Raw genomic sequence first — 16,543 nt, 5'->3', positions numbered from 1 at the left:
GGCCTCAAAGCCCTCCAAATATCCACTTGAAGATTCTATAAGAAGAGTGTTTCCTAACTGCTCTTTCACAAGGAAGCTTCAAGTCTGTGAGTTGAATGCAATCATCACAAAGAAGTTTCTGAGAATGCTTCCGTCTAGTTTCTATATGAAGATATTTCCTTTTCCAACATAGGCCTCAAACTGCTACAAATAAACCCTTGCAGATTCTACAAAAGGAGTGTCTCAAAACTGCTCTTTCTATAGGTAAGTCCAAGTCTGTGAGTTGAATGCACTCATCACACAGAAGTTTCTCAGAATGCTTCTGTCTAGTTTTTAGGTGAAGAGATTTCATTTCCCAGCATAGGCCTCAAAGCGCTCCAAATATCCACTTGCAGATTCTACGAAAAGTGTGTTTCAAAGCTGCTCTTTCAAAAGCAAGGTTCAAGTCTGTGTGTTGAATGCACTCATCAGAAAGAAGTTTCTGAGAATGCTTCTGTCTAGTTCTTAGGTGAAGATATTTCCTTTTCCAGCTTAGGCCTCAAAGCGCTCCAAATAAACACTTGCAAATTCTACAAAAGGAGTGTTTCAAAAGAGTTCTATCAAAAGGAACGTTCAAGTCTGTGAGTTGAATGCACTTATCATACAGAAGTTTCCTGGAATGTTTCTGTCTAGTTTTTATGTGAAGACATTTCCTTTTCCAGCATAGGCTTCAAAGCGCTCCAAATATCCACTTGCAGATTCTACAAAAAGAGTGTTTCAAAACTGCTCTATCAAAAGCAAGCTTCAACACTGTGAGTAGAATGCACTCATCACAAAGAAGTTTCTGAGAATGCTTCTGTCTAGTTCTTACGTGAAGATATTTCCTTTTCCAGCTTAGGCCTCAACGTGCTCCAAATAAACACTTGCAAATTCTACAAAAGGAGTGTTTCAAAAGAGTTCTATCAAAAGGAACGCTCAAGTCTGTGAGTTGAATGCACTTATCATACAGAAGTTTCCTGGAATGCTTCTGTCTAGTTTTTATGTGAAGACATTTCCTTTTCCAGCATAGGCCTCAAAGCGCTCCAAATATCCACTCGCAGATTCTACAAAAAGTGTGTTTCCAAACTGCTCTATCAAAAGCAAGCTTCAACACTGTGAGTAGAATGCACTCATCACAAAGAACTTTCTGAGAATGCTTCTGTCTAGTTTTTATGTGAAGATATTTCCTTTTCCAACGTAGGCCTCAAAGCGCTCCAAATAAACACTTGCGGAATCTACAAAAGGAGTGTTTCAAAACTGCTCTTTCGAGAGGAACGTTCAAGTCTGTGAGTTGAATGCACTCATCACACAGAAGTTTCTGAGAATGCTTCTGTCTAGTTTTTATGTGAAGATATTTCCTTTTCCAGCATAGGCCTCAAAACGCTCCAAATATCCTCTTGCAGATTCTACAAAAAGAGTGTTTCAAAACTGTTCTATCAAAAGGAAGGTTCAACTCTGTGAGTTGAATGAATGCATCATGAAGAACTTTCTGTGAATGCTTCTCTGTAGTTTTTAGGTGAAGATATTCCAAAACCCAGCACAGGCCTCGAAGTGCTCCAAATAACCGCTTGCAGATTTTACCAAAAGAGTGTTTCAGAACTGCTCTTTCTATAGGTAAGTTCAAGTCTGTGAGTTGAATGCACTCAACACAAAGAAGTTTCTGAGAATGCTTCTGTTCAGTTTTTATGTGAAGATATTTCCTTTTCCAGCATAGGCCTCAAACGGCTCCAAATATCCACTTGCAGATTCTACAAAAAGAGTGTTTCCAAACTTCTCTATCAATTGGTAGGTTCAGCTCTGTGAGTTGAATGAACTCATCACAAAGAAGTTTCTGAGAATGCTTCCATCTAGTTTTTATATGAAGATATTTCCTTTTCCAGCATAGGCCTCAAAGAACTCCAAATAAACACATGCAGATTCTACAAAAGGACTTTTTCAAAACTGTTCTATCAAAGGGAACGTTCAAGTCTGTGAGTTGAATGCACTCATCACACAGAAGTTTCTCAGAATGCTTCTGTCTAGTTTTTAGGTGAAGAGATTTCATTTCCCAGCATAGGCCTCAAAGCGCTCCAAATATCCACTTGCAGATTCTACGAAAAGTGTGTTTCAAAGCTGCTCTTTCAAAAGCAAGGTTCAAGTCTGTGTGTTGAATGCACTCATCAGAAAGAAGTTTCCGAGAATGCTTCTGTCTAGTTCTTAGGTGAAGATATTTCCTTTTCCAGCTTAGGCCTCAAAGCGCTCCAAATAAACACTTGCAAATTCTACAAAAGGAGTGTTTCAAAAGAGTTCTATCAAAAGGAACGTTCACGACTGTGAGTTGAATGCACCTATCATACAGAAGTTTCCTGGAATGTTTCTGTCCAGTTTTTATGTGAAGACATTTCCTTTTCCAGCATAGGTCTCAAAGCGCTCCAAATTTCCACTTGCAGATTCTACAAAAAGAGTGTTTCAAAACTGCTCTATCAAAAGCAAGCTTCAAGACTGAGTATAATGCACTCATCACAAAGAAGTTTCTGAGAATGCTTCTGTCTAGTTCTTACGTGAAGATATTTCCTTTTCCAGCTTAGGCCTCAAAGCGCTCCAAAAAAACACTGGCAAATTCTACAAAAGGAGTGTTTCAAAAGAGTTCTATCAAAAGGAACGTTCAAGTCTGTGAGTTGAATGCACTCATCACACAGAAGTTTCTGAGAATGCTTCTGTCTAGTTTTTATGTGAAGATATTTCCTTTTCCAGCATAGGCCTCAAAAGGCTCCAAATATCCTCTTGCAGATTCTACAAAAAGAGTGTTTCAAAACTGTTCTATCAAAAGGAAGGTTCAACTCTGTGAGTTGAATGAATGCATCATGAAGAACTTTCTGAGAATGCTTCTCTGTAGTTTTTAGGGGAAGATATTCCAAAACCCAGCACAGGCCTCGAAGTGCTCCAAATAACCACTTGCAGATTTTACCAAAAGAGTGTTTCAAAACTGCTCTTTCTATAGGTAAGTTCAAGTCTTTGAGTTGAATGCACTCAACACAAAGAAGTTTCGGAGAATGCTTCTGTTCAGTTTTTATGTGAAGATATTTCCTTTTCCAGCATAGGCCTCAAACGGCTCCAAATATCCACTTGCAGATTCTACAAAAAGAGTGTTTCCAAACTTCTCTATCAATTGGTAGGTTCAACTCTGTGAGTTGAATGAAATCATCACAAAGAAGTTTCTGAGAATCCTTCTCTCTAGTTTTTATGTGAAGATATTTCCTTTTCCAACATAGGCCTCAAGGTGCTCCGAATAAACACTTGCAGATTCTACAAACGTAATGTTTCAAAACTGTTCTGTCAAAAGGAACGTTCAAGTCTGTGAGTTGAATGCACTCATCACACAGAAGTTTCTGAGAATGCTTCTGTCTAGTTTTTATGTGAAGATATTTCCTTTTCCAGCATAGGCCTCAAAACGCTCCAAATATCCTCTTGCAGATTCTACAAAAAGAGTGTTTCAAAACTGTTCTATCAAAAGGAAGGTTCAACTCTGTGAGTTGAATGAATGCATCATGAAGAACTTTCTGTGAATGCTTCTCTGTAGTTTTTAGGTGAAGATATTCCAAAACCCAGCACAGGCCTAGAAGTGCTCCAAATAACCCCTTGCAGATTCTACAAAAGGAGTGTCTCAAAACTGCTCTTTCTATAGGTAAGTCCAAGTCTGTGAGTTGAATGCACTCAACACAAAGAAGTTTCTGAGAATGCTTCTGTTCAGTTTTTATCTGAAGATATTTCCTTTTCCAGCATAGGCCTCAAACGGCTCCAAATATCCACTTGCAGATTCTACAAAAAGAGTGTTTCCAAACTTCTCTATCAATTGGTAGGTTCAACTCTGTGAGTTGAATGAACTCATCACAAAGAAGTTTCTGAGAATGCTTCCATCTAGTTTTTATATGAAGATATTTCCTTTTCCAGCTGAGGCCTCAAAGAACTCCAAATAAACACATGCAGATTCTACAAAAGGAGTGTTTCAAAACTGTTCTATCAAAGGGAACGTTCAAGTCTGTGAGTTGAATGCACTCATCACACAGAAGTTTCTCAGAATGCTTCTGTCTAGTTTTTAGGTGAAGAGATTTCATTTCCCAGCATAGGCCTCAAAGCGCTCCAAATATCCACTTGCAGATTCTACGAAAAGTGTGTTTCAAAGCTGCTCTTTCAAAAGCAAGGTTCAAGTCTGTGTGTTGAATGCACTCATCAGAAAGAAGTTTCTGAGAATGCTTCTGTCTAGTTCTTAGGTGAAGATATTTCCTTTTCCAGCTTAGGCCTCAAAGCGCTCCAAATAAACACTTGCAAATTCTACAAAAGGAGTGTTTCAAAAGAGTTCTATCAAAAGGAACGTTCAAGTCTGTGAGTTGAATGCACTTATCATACAGAAGTTTCCTGGAATGTTTCTGTCTAGTTTTTATGTGAAGACATTTCCTTTTCCAGCATAGGCCTCAAAGCGCTCCAAATATCCACTTGAAGATTCTATAAAAAGAGTGTTTCAAAACTGCCCTATCAAAAGCAAGCTTCAACACTGTGAGTAGAATGCACTCATCACAAAGAACTTTCTGAGAATGCTTCTGTCTAGTTCTTACGTGAAGATATTTCCTTTTCCAGCTTAGGCATCAAAGCGCTCCAAATAAACACTTGCAAATTCTACAAAAGGAGTGTTTCAAAAGAGTTCTATTGAAAGGAACGTTCAAGTCGGTGAGTTGAATGCACTTATCATACAGAAGTTTCCTGGAATGCTTCTGTCTAGTTTTTATGTGGAGACATTTCCTTTTCCAGCATCGGCCTCAAAGCGCTCCAAATATGCACTTCCAGATTCTACAAAAAGAGTGTTTCAAAACTGTTCTATCAAAAGCAAGCTTCAACACTGTGAGTAGAATGCACTCATCACAAAGATGTTTCTGAGAATGCTTCTGTCTAGTTTTTATGTGAAGATATTTCCTTTTCCAACATAGGCCTCAAAGCGCTCCAAATAAACACTTGCAGATTCTACAAAAGGAGTGTTTCAAAACTGCTCTTTCGAGAGGAACGTTCAAGTCTGTGAGTTGAATGCACTCATCACACAGAAGTTTCTGAGAATGCTTCCTTCTAGTTTTTATGTGAAGACATTTCCTTTTCCAGCATAGGCCTCAAAAGGCTCCAAATATCCTCTTGCAGATTCTACAAAAAGAGTGTTTCAAAACTGTTCTATCAAAAGGAAGGTTCAACTCTGTGAGTTGAATGAATGCATCATGAAGAACTTTCTGAGAATGCTTCTCTGTAGTTTTTAGGTGAAGATATTCCAAAACGCAGCACAGGCCTCGAAGTGCTCCAAATAACCACTTGCAGATTTTACCAAAAGAGTGTTTCATAACTGCTCTTTCTATAGGTCAGTTCAAGTCTTTGAGTTGAATGCACTCAACACAAAGAAGTTTCGGAGAATGCTTCCGTTCAGTTTTTATGTGAAGATATTTCCTTTTCCAGCAGAGGCCTCAAAGCGCTCCAAATATCCACTTGCAGATTCTACAAAAAGAGTGTTTCAAAACTGCTCTATCAAAAGCAAGCTTCAAGACTGAGTATAATGCACTCATCACAAAGAAGTTTCTGAGAATGCTTCTGTCTAGTTCTTACGGGAAGATATTTCCTTTTCCAGCTTAGGCCTCCAAGCGCTCCAAAAATACACTTGCCAATTCTACAAAAGGAGTGTTTCAAAAGAGTTCTATCAAAAGGAACGTTCCAGTCTGTGAGTTGAATGCACTTATCATACAGAAGTTTCCTGGAATGCTTCTGTCTAGTTTTTATGTGAAGACATTTCCTTTTCCAGCATAGGCCTCAAAGCGCTCCAAATATCCACTTGCAGATTCTACAAAAAGAGAGTTTCAAAACTGCTCTATCAAAAGCAGGCTTCAACACTGTGAGTAGAATGCACTCATCACAAAGAAGTTTCTGAGAATGCTTCTGTCTAGTTTTTATGTGAAGATATTTCCTTTTCCAACATAGGCCTCAAAGCGCTCCAAGTAAACACTTGCAGATTCTACAAAAGGAGTGTTTCCAAACTGCTCTTTCGAGAGGAACGTTCAAGTCTGTGAGTTGAATGTGCTCATCACACAGAACTTTCTCAGAATGCTTCTGTCTAGTTTTTAGGTGAAGAGATTTCATTTCCCAGCATAGGCCTCAAAGCGCTCCAAATATCCACTTGCAGATTCTACGAAAAGTGTGTTTCAAAGCTGCTCTTTCAAAAGGAAGCTTCAAGTCTGTGAGTTGAATGCACTCATCACAAAGAAGTTTCTGAGAATGCTTCCGTTTAGTTTCTATATGAAGATATTTCCTTTTCCAACATAGGCCTCAAAGTGCTCCAAATAAACCCATGCAGATTCTACAAAAGGAGTGTCTCAAAACTGCTCTTTCTATAGGTAAGTCCAAGTCTGTGAGTTGAATGCACTCATCACACAGAAGTTTCTCAGAATGCTTCTGTCTAGTTTTTAGGTGAAGAGATTTCATTTCCCAGCATAGGCCTCAAAGCGCTCCAAATATCCACTTGCAGATGCTACGAAAAGTGGGTTTCAAAGCTGCTCTTTCAAAAGCAAGGTTCAAGTCTGTGTGTTGAATGCACTCATCAGAAAAAAGTTTCTGAGAATGCTTCTGTCTAGTTCTTAGGTGAAGATATTTCCTTTTCCAGCTTAGGCCTCAAAGCGCTCCAAATAAACACTTGCAAATTCTACAAAAGGAGTGTTTCAAAAGAGTTCTATCAAAAGGAACGTTCAAGTCTGTGAGTTGAATGCACTTATCATACAGAAGTTTCCTGGAATGTTTCTGTCTAGTTTTTATGTGAAGACATTTCCTTTTCCAGCATAGGCCTCAAAGCGCTCCAAATATCCACTTGCAGATTCTACGAAAAGAGTGTTTCAAAACTGCTCTATCAAAAGCAAGCTTCAACACTGTCAGAAGAATGCACTCATCACAAAGAAGTTTCTGAGAATGCTTCTGTCTAGTTCTTACGTGAAGATATTTCCTTTTCCAGCTTAGGCCTCAAAGCGCTCCAAATAAACACTTGCAAATTCTACAAAAGGAGTGTTTCAAAAGAGTTCTATCAAAAGGAAAGTTCAAGTCTGTGAGTTGAATGCACTTATCATACAGAAGCTTCCTGGAATGCTTCTGTCTAGTTTTTATGTGAAGACATTTCCTTTTCCAGCATAGGCCTCAAAGCGCTCCAAATATCCACTTGCAGATTCTACAAAAAGAGTGTTTCAAAACTGCTCTATCAAAAGCAAGCTTCAACACTGTGAGTAGAATGCACTCAACACAAAGAAGTTTCTGAGAATGCTTCTGTCTAGTTTTTATGTGAAGATATTTCCTTTTCCAACATAGGCCTCAAAGCGCTCCAAATAAACACTTGCAGATTCTACAAAAGGAGTGTTTCCAAACTGCTCTTTCGAGAGGAACGTTCAAGTCTGTGAGTTGAATGCACTCATCACACAGTAGTTTCTGAGAATGCTTCTGTCTAGTTATTATGTGAAGATATTTCCTTTTCCAGCAGAGGCCTCAAAACGCTCCAAATATCCTCTTGCAGATTCTACAAAAAGAGTGTTTCAAAACTGTTCTATCAAAAGGAAGGTTCAACTCTGTGAGTTGAATGAATGCATCATGAAGAACTTTCTGAGAATGCTTCTCTGTATTTTTTAGGTGAAGATATTCCAAAACCCAGCACAGGCCTCGAAGTGCTCCAAATAACCCCTTGCAGATTTTACCAAAAGAGTGTTTCAGAACTGCTCTTTCTATAGGTAAGTTCAAGTCTGTGAGTTGAATGCACTCAACACAAAGAAGTTTCTGAGAATGCTTCTGTTCAGTTTTTATGTGAAGATATTTCCTTTTCCAGCATAGGCCTCAAACGGCTCCAAATATCCAATTGCAGATTCTACAAAAAGAGTGTTTCCAAACTTCTCTATCAATTGGTAGGTTCAACTCTGTGAGTTGAATGAACTCATCACAAAGAAGTTTCCGAGAATGCTTCCATCTAGTTTTTATATGAAGATATTTCCTTTTCCAGCATAGGCCTCAAAGTGCTCCAAATAAACCCTTGCAGATTCTACAAAAGGTGTGTCTCAAAACTGCTCTTTCTATAGGTAAGTCCAAGTCTGTGAGTTGAATGCACTCATCACACAGAAGTTTCTCAGAATGCTTCTGTCTAGTTTTTAGGTGAAGAGATTTCATTTCACAGCATAGGCCTCAAAGCGCTCCAAATATCCACTTGCAGATGCTACGAAAAGTGTGTTTCAAAGCTGCTCTTTCAAAAGCAAGGTTCAAGTCTGTGTGTTGAATGCACTCATCAGAAAGAAGTTTCTGAGAATGCTTCTGTCTAGTTCTTAGGTGAAGATATTTCCTTTTCCAGCTTAGGCCTCATAGCGCTCCAAATAAACACTTGCAAATTCTACAAAAGGAGTGTTTCAAAAGAGTTCTATCAAAAGGAAAGTTCAAGTCTGTGAGTTGAATGCACTTATCATACAGAAGTTTCCTGGAATGCTTCTGTCTAGTTTTTATGTGAAGACATTTCCTTTTCCAGCATAGGCCTCAAAGCGCTCCAAATATCCACTTGCAGATTCTACAAAAAGAGTGTTTCCAAACTGCTCTATCAAAAGCAAGCTTCAACACTGTGAGTAGAATGCACTCATCACAAAGAAGTTTCTGAGAATGCTTCTGTCTAGTTTTTATGTGAAGATATTTCCTTTTCCAACATAGGCCTCAAAGCGCTCCAAATAAACACTTGCAGATTCTACAAAAGGAGTGTTTCCAAACTGCTCTTTCGAGAGGAACGTTCAAGTCTGTGAGTTGAATGCACTCATCACACAGAAGTTTCTGAGAATGCTTCTGTCTAGTTATTATGTGAAGATATTTCCTTTTCCAGCAGAGGCCTCAAAACGCTCCAAATATCCTCTTGCAGATTCTACAAAAAGAGTGTTTCAAAACTGTTCTATCAAAAGGAAGGTTCAACTCTGTGAGTTGAATGAATGCATCATGAAGAACTTTCTGAGAATGCTTCTCTGTAGTTTTTAGGTGAAGATATTCCAAAACCCAGCACAGGCCTCGAAGTGCTCCAAATAACCCCTTGCAGATTTTACCAAAAGAGTGTTTCAGAACTGCTCTTTCTATAGGTAAGTTCAAGTCTGTGAGTTGAATGCACTCAACACAAAGAAGTTTCTGAGAATGCTTCTGTTCAGTTTTTATGTGAAGATATTTCCTTTTCCAGCATAGGCCTCAAACGGCTCCAAATATCCACTTGCAGATTCTACAAAAAGAGTGTTTCCAAACTTCTCTATCAATTGGTAGGTTCAACTCTGTGAGTTGAATGAACTCATCACAAAGAAGTTTCTGAGAATGCTTCCATCTAGTTTTTATATGAAGATATTTCCTTTTCCAGCATAGGCCTCAAAGTGCTCCAAATAAACCCTTGCAGATTCTACAAAAGGAGTGTCTCAAAACTGCTCTTTCTATAGGTAAGTCCAAGTCTGTGAGTTGAATGCACTCATCACACAGAAGTTTCTCAGAATGCTTCTGTCTAGTTTTTAGGTGAAGAGATTTCATTTCCCAGCATAGGCCTCAAAGCGCTCCAAATATCCACTTGCAGATGCTACGAAAAGTGTGTTTCAAAGATGCTCTTTCAAAAGCAAGGTTCAACTCTGTGTGTTGAATGCACTCATCAGAAAGAAGTTTCTGAGAATGCTTCTGTCTAGTTCTTAGGAGAAGATATTACATTTTCCAGCTTAGGCCTCAAAGCGCTCCAAATAAACACTTGCAAATTCTACAAAAGGAGTGTTTCAAAAGAGTTCTATCAAAAGGAACGTTCAAGTCTGTGAGTTGAATGCACTTATCATACAGAAGTTTCCTGGAATATTTCTGTCTAGTTTTTATGTGAAGACATTTCCTTTTCCAGCATAGGCCTCAAAGCGCTCCAAATATCCACTTGCAGATTCTACCAAAAGAGTGTTTCAGAACTGCTCTATCAAAAGCAAGCTTCAACACTGTGAGTAGAATGCACTCATCACAAAGAAGTTTCTGAGAATGCTTCTGTCTATTTCTTACGTGAAGATATTTCCTTTTCCAGCTTAGGCCTCAAAGCGCTCCAAATAAACACTTGCAAATTCTACAAAAGGAGTGTTTCAAAAGAGTTCTATCAAAAGGAACCTTGAAGTCTGTGAGTTGAATGCACTCATCACACAGAAGTTTCTGAGAATGCTTCTGTCTAGTTTTTATGTGAAGATATTTCCTTTTCCAGCATAGGCCTCAAAAGGCTCCAAATATCCTCTTGCAGATTCTACAAAAAGAGTGTTTCAAAACTGTTCTATCAAAAGGAAGGTTCAACTCTGTGAGTTGAATGAATGCATCATGAAGAACTTTCTGAGAATGCTTCTCTGTAGTTTTTAGGTGAAGATATTCCAAAACCCAGCACAGGCCTCGAAGTGCTCCAAATAACCACTTGCAGATTTTACCAAAAGAGTGTTTCAAAACTGCTCTTTCTATAGGTAAGTTCAAGTCTTTGAGTTGAATGCACTCAACACAAAGAAGTTTCGGAGAATGCTTCTGTTCAGTTTTTATGTGAAGATATTTCCTTTTCCAGCAGAGGCCTCAAACGGCTCCAAATATCCACTTGCAGATTCTACAAAAAGAGTGTTTCCAAACTTCTCTATCAATTGGTAGGTTCAACTCTGTGAGTTGAACGAACTCATCACAAAGAAGTTTCTGAGAATCCTTCTCTCTAGTTTTTATGTGAAGTTATTTCCTTTTCCAACATAGGCCTCAAGGTGCTCCGAATAAACACTTGCAGATTCTACAAACGTAATGTTTCAAAACTGTTCTGTCAAAAGGAACGTTCAAGTCTGTGAGTTGAATGCACTCATTGCAAAGAAGTTTCTCAGAATGCTTCTGTCTAGTTTTTAGGTGAAGAGATTTCATTTCCCAGCATAGGCCTCAAAGCGCTCCAAATATCCACTTGAAGATTCTATAAGAAGAGTGTTTCCAAACTGCTCTTTCAAAAGGAAGCTTCAAGTCTGTGAGTTGAATGCACTCATCACAAAGAAGTTTCTGAGAATGCTTCCGTCTAGTTTCTATATGAAGATATTTCCTTTTCCAACATAGGCCTCAAAGTGCTCCAAATAAACCCTTGCAGATTCTACAAAAGTAGTGTCTCAAAACTGCTCTTTCTATAGGTAAGTCCAAGTCTGTGAGTTGAATGCACTCAACACAAAGAAGTTTCTGAGAATGCTTCTGTTCAGTTTTTATGTGAAGATATTTCCTTTTCCAGCATAGGCCTCAAACGGCTCCAAATATCCACTTGCAGATTCTACAAAAAGAGTGTTTCCAAACTTCTCTATCAATTGGTAGGTTCAACTCTGTGAGTTGAATGAACTCATCACAAAGAAGTTTCTGAGAATGCTTCCATCTAGTTTTTATATGAAGATATTTCCTTTTCCAGCATAGGCCTCAAAGAACTCCAAATAAACACATGCAGATTCTACAAAAGGAGTGTTTCCAAACTGTTCTATCAAAGGGAACGTTCAAGTCTGTGAGTTGAATGCACTCATCACACAGAAGTTTCTCAGAATGCTTCTGTCTAGTTTTTAGGTGAAGAGATTTCATTTCCCAGCATAGGCCTCAAAGCGCTCCAAATATCCACTTGCAGATTCTACGAAAAGTGTGTTTGAAAGCTGCTCTTTCAAAAGCAAGGTTCAAGTCTGTGTGTTGAATGCACTCATCGGAAAGAAGTTTCTGAGAATGCTTCTGTCTAGTTCTTAGGTGAAGATATTTCCTTTTCCAGCTTAGGCCTCAAAGCGCTCCAAATAAACACTTGCAAATTCTACAAAAGGAGTGTTTCAAAAGAGTTCTATCAAAAGGAACGTTCAAGTCTGTGAGTTGAATGCACTTATCATACAGAAGTTTCCTGGAATGTTTCTGTCTAGTTTTTATGTGAAGACATTTCCTTTTCCAGCATAGGCTTCAAAGCGCTCCAAATATCCACTTGCAGATTCTACAAAAAGAGTGTTTCAAAACTGCTCTATCAAAAGCAAGCTTCAACACTGTGAGTAGAATGCACTCATCACAAAGAAGTTTCTGAGAATGCTTCTGTCTAGTTCTTACGTGAAGATATTTCCTTTTCCAGCTTAGGCCTCAAAGCGCTCCAAATAAACACTGGCAAATTCTACAAAAGGAGTGTTTCAAAAGAGTTCTATCAAAAGGAACGTTCAAGTTTGTGAGTTGAATGCACTCATCACACAGAAGTTTCTGAGAATGCTTCTGTCTAGTTTTTATGTGAAGATATTTCCTTTTCCAGCATAGGCCTCAAAAGGCTCCAAATATCCTCTTGCAGATTCTACAAAAAGAGTGTTTCAAAACTGTTCTATCAAAAGGAAGGTTCAACTCTGTGAGTTGAATGAATGCATCATGAAGAAATTTCTGAGAATGCTTCTCTGTAGTTTTTAGGGGAAGATATTCCAAAACCCAGCACAGGCCTCGAAGTGCTCCAAATAACCACTTGCAGATTTTACCAAAAGAGTGTTTCAAAACTGCTCTTTCTATAGGTAAGTTCAAGTCTTTGAGTTGAATGCACTCAACACAAAGAAGTTTCGGAGAATGCTTCTGTTCAGTTTTTATGTGAAGATATTTCCTTTTCCAGCATAGGCCTCAAACGGCTCCAAATATCCACTTGCAGATTCTACAAAAAGAGTGTTTCCAAACTTCTCTATCAATTGGTAGGTTCAACTCTGTGAGTTGAATGAAATCATCACAAAGAAGTTTCTGAGAATCCTTCTCTCTAGTTTTTATGTGAAGATATTTCCTTTTCCAACATAGGCCTCAAGGTGCTCCGAATAAACACTTGCAGATTCTACAAACGTAATGTTTCAAAACTGTTCTGTCAAAAGGAACGTTCAAGTCTGTGAGTTGAATGCACTCATCACACAGAAGTTTCTGAGAATGCTTCTGTCTAGTTTTTATGTGAAGATATTTCCTTTTCCAGCATAGGCCTCAAAACGCTCCAAATATCCTCTTGCAGATTCTACAAAAAGAGTGTTTCAAAACTGTTCTATCAAAAGGAAGGTTCAACTCTGTGAGTTGAATGAATGCATCATGAAGAACTTTCTGAGAATGCTTCTCTGTAGTTTTTAGGTGAAGATATTCCAAAACCCAGCACAGGCCTCGAAGTGCTCCAAATAACCACTTGCAGATTTTACCAAAAGAGTGATTCAAAACTGCTCTTTCTATAGATAAGTTCAAGTCTGTGAGTTGAATGCACTCAACACAAAGAAGTTTCTGAGAATGCTTCTGTTCAGTTTTTATGTGAAGATATTTCCTTTTCCAGCAGAGGCCTCAAACGTCTCCAATTATCCACTTGCAGATTCTACAAAAAGAGTGTTTCCAAACTTCTCTCTCAATTGGTAGGTTCAACTCTGTCAGTTGAATGAACTCATCACAAAGAAGTTTCTGAGAATACTTCTCTCTAGTTTTTATGTGAAGATATTTCCTTTTCCAACATAGGCCTTAAGGTGCTCCGAGTAAACACTCGCAGATTCTACAAACGTAATGTTTCAAAACTGTTCTGTCAAAAGGAACGTTCAAGTCTGTGAGTTGAATGCACTCATTGCAAAGAGGTTTCTCAGAATGCTTCTGTCTAGTTTTTAGGTGAAGAGATTTCATTTCCCAGCATAGGCCTCAAAGCCCTCCAAATATCCACTTGAAGATTCTATAAGAAGAGTGTTTCCTAACTGCTCTTTCACAAGGAAGCTTCAAGTCTGTGAGTTGAATGCAATCATCACAAAGAAGTTTCTGAGAATGCTTCCGTCTAGTTTCTATATGAAGATATTTCCTTTTCCAACATAGGCCTCAAACTGCTACAAATAAACCCTTGCAGATTCTACAAAAGGAGTGTCTCAAAACTGCTCTTTCTATAGGTAAGTCCAAGTCTGTGAGTTGAATGCACTCATCACACAGAAGTTTCTCAGAATGCTTCTGTCTAGTTTTTAGGTGAAGAGATTTCATTTCCCAGCATAGGCCTCAAAGCGCTCCAAATATCCACTTGCAGATTCTACGAAAAGTGTGTTTCAAAGCTGCTCTTTCAAAAGCAAGGTTCAAGTCTGTGTGTTGAATGCACTCATCAGAAAGAAGTTTCTGAGAATGCTTCTGTCTAGTTCTTAGGTGAAGATATTTCCTTTTCCAGCTTAGGCCTCAAAGCGCTCCAAATAAACACTTGCAAATTCTACAAAAGGAGTGTTTCAAAAGAGTTCTATCAAAAGGAACGTTCAAGTCTGTGAGTTGAATGCACTTATCATACAGAAGTTTCCTGGAATGTTTCTGTCTAGTTTTTATGTGAAGACATTTCCTTTTCCAGCATAGGCTTCAAAGCGCTCCAAATATCCACTTGCAGATTCTACAAAAAGAGTGTTTCAAAACTGCTCTATCAAAAGCAAGCTTCAACACTGTGAGTAGAATGCACTCATCACAAAGAAGTTTCTGAGAATGCTTCTGTCTAGTTCTTACGTGAAGATATTTCCTTTTCCAGCTTAGGCCTCAACGTGCTCCAAATAAACACTTGCAAATTCTACAAAAGGAGTGTTTCAAAAGAGTTCTATCAAAAGGAACGCTCAAGTCTGTGAGTTGAATGCACTTATCATACAGAAGTTTCCTGGAATGCTTCTGTCTAGTTTTTATGTGAAGACATTTCCTTTTCCAGCATAGGCCTCAAAGCGCTCCAAATATCCACTCGCAGATTCTACAAAAAGTGTGTTTCCAAACTGCTCTATCAAAAGCAAGCTTCAACACTGTGAGTAGAATGCACTCATCACAAAGAACTTTCTGAGAATGCTTCTGTCTAGTTTTTATGTGAAGATATTTCCTTTTCCAACGTAGGCCTCAAAGCGCTCCAAATAAACACTTGCGGAATCTACAAAAGGAGTGTTTCAAAACTGCTCTTTCGAGAGGAACGTTCAAGTCTGTGAGTTGAATGCACTCATCACACAGAAGTTTCTGAGAATGCTTCTGTCTAGTTTTTATGTGAAGATATTTCCTTTTCCAGCATAGGCCTCAAAACGCTCCAAATATCCTCTTGCAGATTCTACAAAAAGAGTGTTTCAAAACTGTTCTATCAAAAGGAAGGTTCAACTCTGTGAGTTGAATGAATGCATCATGAAGAACTTTCTGTGAATGCTTCTCTGTAGTTTTTAGGTGAAGATATTCCAAAACCCAGCACAGGCCTCGAAGTGCTCCAAATAACCGCTTGCAGATTTTACCAAAAGAGTGTTTCAGAACTGCTCTTTCTATAGGTAAGTTCAAGTCTGTGAGTTGAATGCACTCAACACAAAGAAGTTTCTGAGAATGCTTCTGTTCAGTTTTTATGTGAAGATATTTCCTTTTCCAGCATAGGCCTCAAACGGCTCCAAATATCCACTTGCAGATTCTACAAAAAGAGTGTTTCCAAACTTCTCTATCAATTGGTAGGTTCAGCTCTGTGAGTTGAATGAACTCATCACAAAGAAGTTTCTGAGAATGCTTCCATCTAGTTTTTATATGAAGATATTTCCTTTTCCAGCATAGGCCTCAAAGAACTCCAAATAAACACATGCAGATTCTACAAAAGGACTTTTTCAAAACTGTTCTATCAAAGGGAACGTTCAAGTCTGTGAGTTGAATGCACTCATCACACAGAAGTTTCTCAGAATGCTTCTGTCTAGTTTTTAGGTGAAGAGATTTCATTTCCCAGCATAGGCCTCAAAGCGCTCCAAATATCCACTTGCAGATTCTACGAAAAGTGTGTTTCAAAGCTGCTCTTTCAAAAGCAAGGTTCAAGTCTGTGTGTTGAATGCACTCATCAGAAAGAAGTTTCCGAGAATGCTTCTGTCTAGTTCTTAGGTGAAGATATTTCCTTTTCCAGCTTAGGCCTCAAAGCGCTCCAAATAAACACTTGCAAATTCTACAAAAGGAGTGTTTCAAAAGAGTTCTATCAAAAGGAACGTTCACGACTGTGAGTTGAATGCACCTATCATACAGAAGTTTCCTGGAATGTTTCTGTCCAGTTTTTATGTGAAGACATTTCCTTTTCCAGCATAGGTCTCAAAGCGCTCCAAATTTCCACTTGCAGATTCTACAAAAAGAGTGTTTCAAAACTGCTCTATCAAAAGCAAGCTTCAAGACTGAGTATAATGCACTCATCACAAAGAAGTTTCTGAGAATGCTTCTGTCTAGTTCTTACGTGAAGATATTTCCTTTTCCAGCTTAGGCCTCAAAGCGCTCCAAAAAAACACTGGCAAATTCTACAAAAGGAGTGTTTCAAAAGAGTTCTATCAAAAGGAACGTTCAAGTCTGTGAGTTGAATGCACTCATCACACAGAAGTTTCTGAGAATGCTTCTGTCTAGTTTTTATGTGAAGATATTTCCTTTTCCAGCATAGGCCTCAAAAGGCTCCAAATATCCTCTTGCAGATTCTACAAAAAGAGTGTTTCAAAACTGTTCTATCAAAAGGAAGGTTCAACTCTGTGAGTTGAATGAATGCATCATGAAGAACTTTCTGAGAATGCTTCTC

Source organism: Pongo abelii, chromosome 15 (genome assembly GCF_028885655.2).
Source record: "Pongo abelii isolate AG06213 chromosome 15, NHGRI_mPonAbe1-v2.0_pri, whole genome shotgun sequence".
NCBI lineage: Eukaryota > Metazoa > Chordata > Mammalia > Primates > Hominidae > Pongo > Pongo abelii.
This window is presented reverse-complemented; position numbering follows the sequence as displayed.